Here is a 6,211-nt window from a genome sequence, read left to right as displayed (position 1 = left end):
TGTTAAATAATCTTGAACTGATCTGCATTTTTATATTACCTGTCATGAGACTGATGGATTATGGGATTTTCGTTTCTTCAGGAAAAATATTTTTTGTTGTGAAGACTGGAGCACGAAACTGCTTTTACTTCTTGATATGCTTTATATAACACTTCTCAACTATTCTCATTGTAAAGATTTTCAGTTTTACTCTGACTCAGCTTTGGATGTTCAAACACAAACAAAACCTTCATTATCACGTCATATTGATCTTCCCCACAGGCTGCCAGTTTAAAATAACTCACAATTTATAAGAGTGCCATCAGTCACCAACCAACAATTCTATTCTAAATCCTCTTATGCGACTGTGAGTCTAATCCATTAAAGAGACGTTTTAAGACTAGTGCACACATCTCAGATGTTGAAAGGAAATGTCTTTGTTAAAATGGAAACATGCTGCTCTCTAGTGTTGAGTATAAGAATTATCATCACAGTCTTCATCGCTGGTACAGATAACCTTGAACTATATGGAGTTTAAATGACTGTAGGTGATATGAGAGAATCTCAGCACTTTACCACATTTTATTAAGAAAAATTTAATGGCGCTTTATAATACATACTGTACATGTCATGATGCTGATCACTTACCTTTCTCCTAAACATGGTTTTGAGGCATTGTAAAGGGTTCAGGATTTAAACAAATCCCTAACCGTATGAACGAAAAATCATAGCAATCACTGCTAAAACAAAATAAAATCAAATAGCAACTGATTTATAGCATCTTAATATGAACTTTTTAAGTTTTAAAGCAAAATTAAGTAAATTATGGCGCTCTAGCGGTTAATAAACAGAACTGCAGGCATCCCGCGGAAGAACATTCTAACCGGAGCTACTTTTCCAAGTTTATGTGTATGGCGATTCACGCAAATGTGTTATTCCGCAGCGGTGACGACCCGAACAGGATACAATAGTCCAAAAATAATCACTTATTATACATTTACAATAGTGATCTGGGATAGACAAACGTCGGTTTGGTGTATAAATTTATGATGCACTCGCTCATTATATTTAGCAAATTTAGAAGACAGAAAAAATTACATAGTGGTGCTTTAAGGCCATGTCCTGTTTGCATCAAACCCTGACTACGTTTGTAAAAAACAAATCCATCATTAAGGCATTTTAAATTCAAACCATTGCTTTTGGCCAAGAACTCCATAATCCATAACACTTCCTCCTGTGAATCCTCCATATGCATTTCTCTCCCAATTCAACAGAGAACTTTTTCACTGGAGAAAGCAATATTAAGGACAGAGAACTAGTGTTTAGCAATAGCGGTCTTAATGATGGATTTGTTTATTACAAACAGCTTTTTGCTTCAAAATTAAGGAAGTGCAGTATTGTGGATTACTTGTGGATCATTGTGATGTTTTATCAGCTGATGCTTCTGACGGCACCCATTCACTGCAATGGATCCATTGGTGAGCAAGTGTTACATTTCTCCAAATCTGCTTCCAGAAACAAACTCATCTACATCTTTGATGGCCTGAAGGTGAGTACATTTTAAGCAACTTTTTTTATTTTTGGTGAACTATTTCTAAGAAAAACCCAAAACGTATAAAATAGATTATTACTAATGGTTTTTTTAAATTAACGGGTTTGCTGCAACCAGCTGCGATCCCATTCATTTCTGTCTGTTGTCTGAGGTTTTTCTTTCCGGCTCTCTGACTTTTGAGAGCTGGGCTGCGTTCAGCCCCGACAAAACATTGCACGTTTTTTAAACAGAAACGGTGATGCGTTGAACACACTGTTCTGATGACGCAAGAGTTGCAACTATGGCAGCTGAGAAGGCCATTCTTTGAAAAAAAAAGGCCATTCTTTGGTTTCTTTGTGAAGAATTTTAGGAGCCATCTATTTAGCCTCACATACTGACTTTATTTGTAGTTCATACGGTTTTAATACCCTGTATTTCTTTCTCATTTTTAGGAAAAGCACTTAATTACCATTGTTTATTTTCTATACCAAATGTCATACACTTGCAATGAAGCTAAAATATAAACAACTACATCATTATGTTGATATCCTATATTTTTACAATAAAACTTACGACAAACATGTCTTCTAATATCCTCAGTTGTTGCGTATACCGAGCTGCAACGAACACATTTATACATTATTTTCCTTGAAGCCATTGTGCGAGTTCACTTTAATACCGCGTGCTTTAAATACATGTTGCTGCTGATTGGACTGCAGTTCTGACACACCCACCAAACAAGAGAAAACGCATCTCAAACCCCGTTGCACACCGGTGCATGCCGTTTCCAGGAAACATGACGTTCAATCCGGAAACCGTAGCAAAACGTTGCGCACCGTTTTGAACTTGAACTTGCCCCAGCTTTGCAAGAGTGTTTTTGTGCTCCTCCTCTTTCCTTACAGACTGACTTTCTGAAAGAAAATTGTAATTAATTTGATCCAGTCTTCAAGTAAAACATATGCATTACAAGTAAGCATTTTCATGTCACAGAAAGATGCTAGTTCAGCAGTTCCGCTGTAGTTGATAAACCATACTCCATGAAAATGGACCTTAAAGTCTCCTCCTGTTCAGACTCCAGCATTTTAATATCCTGCTGGAGCATCTGGATCTCTTCCTCATATTTCTGCTTCATCATCTTCCTCAATCTACTAGGAAATGTATATATATATAGAGAGAGAGAGATAAACATAAAGATGAAGAGATACATATATAAAAATAACTTCATATTCTACATGATATACACAAACTTAGCCTTGATAATAACATTTGCATGCCAGTATTGTTTTTATATAATGCAAAGGTTCTTATCAATCAGTTCAGTCATAATCCTTAATTTTTAAACTTATCTAACCAATATATAACATTATATAACATTTCAACAAAATATAATTTACAATAAACAGAAATGAATTTCACAACATACATTATTACACTCGGTAGGAGATTTATATCATACGCTATTTAAAAAATGTCACTAACCGACAGATTGTCCTAACAGCTGTCCATGTTATTTATTTACCTTTATATTGCTTTATATAGTTTCATAACGATATGTTGAGTGTAAATCAGATGACAAGAGCACGATTTGACGACTCAAATCAAATCATCAAGATTTTAAAAAAATATCTAAAGTTATAAATATGCATTTTATTTATTATATGGATTTATTAATCTGTGTAGAACTTATATAACTGATATCAACATTGAAACCAACGTTTAAATGAATAAATGAACTTACTTTAATGTTCTTCTGAGGTAAACGCTGCGACTTTATGATGACTGATTCAACTAAATCCCGCGTCAACACGGAACATACCACACGAGAACTGTAGGGGGGAACCGTATCCAAAAACACCCTAAAACATTTGAATGTTGATCTAAAGAGCATTAATGAAGTGATAATTTCTTCGTATAATATTATCGCGTATGGGAGAAATTGAAAAGTTGTCTAATATTGCGTTTCTTTATTCCGTGAGTACGTTTCGTCAAAGTCATTTTGTCTCTGGTTTCGTCGATGGAACTTTCAATAGTGTTGCGTTACATTCGCACGCGGAACCAAAACACGTCCACGGTGTCACGGCGGAACAGTTACCGTGTAACATCAGTGTCTACATGTGAATCTTTGGCGTGATCGTAAGTCCGTTTTGAGTTTATGATAATACCTTTTTTCTGCCTTATGGAATATTTTAAGGATCTGTTTAACGATGATATGTTGAAGTATGACCCAGAAGTATTGAGAAATTAGGATCATACCGTGTGTTCTTTTGTAATAATCATATGTTCATGAAGAATATAATTTAACAGAATTTGACACTTGTTTTATGTTTTTTGCCATGCAGTTAAAATGTTATATTTTAATTAAATAATTGGTGCTTATTACAAGGCAAAAAATGATACGTACAGTACTGCATAATCTTTGGGAATTTATTTATCTACAATTATATTACTTTAAAAAAAGCTAGATAATTTAATAATTATTTTTATTGTAAAAATATAAGTGGGATCATAACATCATGTGGTGCCCGCCTTGAGCAGCAATTATTGTATGCACATTTTAGCTTTTTTCCCCCGCAATAGTTATATATAATATTGAGTCCATCTTTGTCACTGTCAAGTGTCAGTTATGTTCACAATACTATGATTTTATTTTTTATGCATTCCTATATGGCGACCTCGGTGTTGGTTCATTATATGTGTTTTGATGGTACACAGAAGGGGTTGTTTGCATGAAATCTGGCCATGAAGCGGTTGTACATCGGCGGTCTTGGTCACACAGTGTCCGAGAAGGACCTCAAAGACAGATTTGGAAAATTTGGGGATGTGTCAGATGTGGAAAATCGTTACAAGGAAAGATGAGAAATGGTAAGAATTCTATTTAAAAAAAAATACATCTATTAAAATGCAAACCGAATTCAATGTAATATTTCTATTACATTAACTGGGGTACCTGTTAAATGTTATTCACATTATGCTCAATATCTTTCTGATCTTTTTGCAGGGAACTCCTCTGAAAACATTCGGCTACATCAACATAAACATCACAGATGCTGAATACAAAAGATGTACGTATAGTTAGGCTATTTAATAAATTCTCTCTTGCTTTCTTTGTCATGATGTAAATCAATCTGTACATTTGCTTTTTTTATACAGGTGTAGGCATCTTAAATAAATCCACATGGAAAGGTGGAACCTTGCTTATTCAGTTGGCAAAAGAAAGCTTTCTACACAGGTAAAAACTTTCTTCAACAAGTCAATATTTTGTTACTATATATACACACACATACACACACACACACAGATTCTGTATTGCTTTTTTTTATTTTTTTAAGACTTGCTGAGGAACGACAGCAGCTGGTTGAAAAGGCCAAGACACCAAAGATCATCCCTCAGGAGAAATTAGTGGATTCGTTTAAAGCGGCTGGCGTTGAGAATTTCCACATGAAAGCAGCTGTTCCAGGAACTGAGATTCCCGGCCATAAGGTCTGTGTGATTTTCTTTTGCTAATAACTTTTGTCCAGTTGTAAAAATGGCCCAGATGCTGATTTAACATTTGGTTTTGTGTTTATCCACTCTTGCAGGATTGGGTCGTGAGTAAATTTGGGAGGGTACTTCCTGTCGTGAATCTGAAGGGTAAAGGAAAGAACAAGATATCCTTTTCCATGTCACAATTCTAGGAAGATTTACTGAAAAGAATTGACACAGATATGCTTGCAAGTGCCCTTTTGCTTGGAGGAACAAGTCATTGAGATGTTCGTAATCTAAAACTAGCGGATGCTTTTTCCAAACTAAATTAGTTTTTATTGGAACATACTTTTTTTTTTTGTTTATTTTATGTCCTCATCTCCCTTTCTTTTCTGCTGACATTGGCTTTTTGTAGTGAAGTGCCAACTTTTTAAAAATATTTATATCTGGGATCATTATGAAGAACAGAATCACAATAAATCAATAATATAAAACTACCTAATTTTGCTTAATCGCAATATATAATCAACGCAGTTAATAGTGTTCACAGTCTACTTGATTATGTGTCATTTGTAACTAACTGCATGATTCTTACTGTACATTTCTGTCATAGTCACCACTAATAACGTACTCCTAAATATAATGTCGAAACTTGAAATTTTCTGTAAAGCTGCTTTGCAACAATTGGTATCGTGAAAAAAGTGCTATACAAATAAACTTAAATAGTATTGAATCATCATAGTTTCAATGTAATTCAATATCTACCCTTAACTCTTGAATACGTCTTTAAGTATGATCCATCCAAACACTGCCACAACATCAAGAGACTGGAGACTGTGGATGACGTCACGTCAGTGTCCAAGCTGACATGGGAGATTAAAGGTGGAGACGATGAAATCAGTAAGAAGAGGCGAGGGGAGTTTCCTAAGCAGAACACGTGCCCCAAAAAATCCAAAATAGACTTGAGTTTGTTTCTTAGTAATTTGGCTCAGAGAAAATGGAATGAATGCGGCTGCCACTGGAAACAAAAACAAAGTGGCGATCCAACAAAATGGACTGTCTCCTGCAAAGACAGGAAAACAAAAATCAGTTCGTGTTTTCGACAACGACTCTGACACTGAAGAGATGAAATCAGAATGTTGGTTGCTCAAGAACATTTGAAGAAGCCTAAACAGATCTCCACGGAGGATGACGATGACAACCTGGAGGTGGTGGGAGATGATTTTGTTGTCAAGTCTA

The 6,211-nt window shown here is 35.2% G+C and overlaps 1 pseudogene; it reads left to right on the top strand.

Moving 5' to 3' along the window:
- The first annotated feature begins 3,589 nt into the window (after positions 1–3,589).
- LOC113079531 (nucleolar protein 8-like) lies at positions 3,590–6,207 on the top strand (annotated as a pseudogene).
- The last annotated feature ends 4 nt before the right edge of the window (positions 6,208–6,211 follow it).

The sequence above is a fragment of the Carassius auratus genome, unplaced genomic scaffold (genome assembly GCF_003368295.1).
Source record: "Carassius auratus strain Wakin unplaced genomic scaffold, ASM336829v1 scaf_tig00028492, whole genome shotgun sequence".
Taxonomy (NCBI): Eukaryota; Metazoa; Chordata; class Actinopteri; order Cypriniformes; family Cyprinidae; genus Carassius; species Carassius auratus.
The sequence above is the reverse complement of the archived record's forward strand: the minus strand, read 5'-3'. Positions and strand labels throughout refer to the sequence as shown.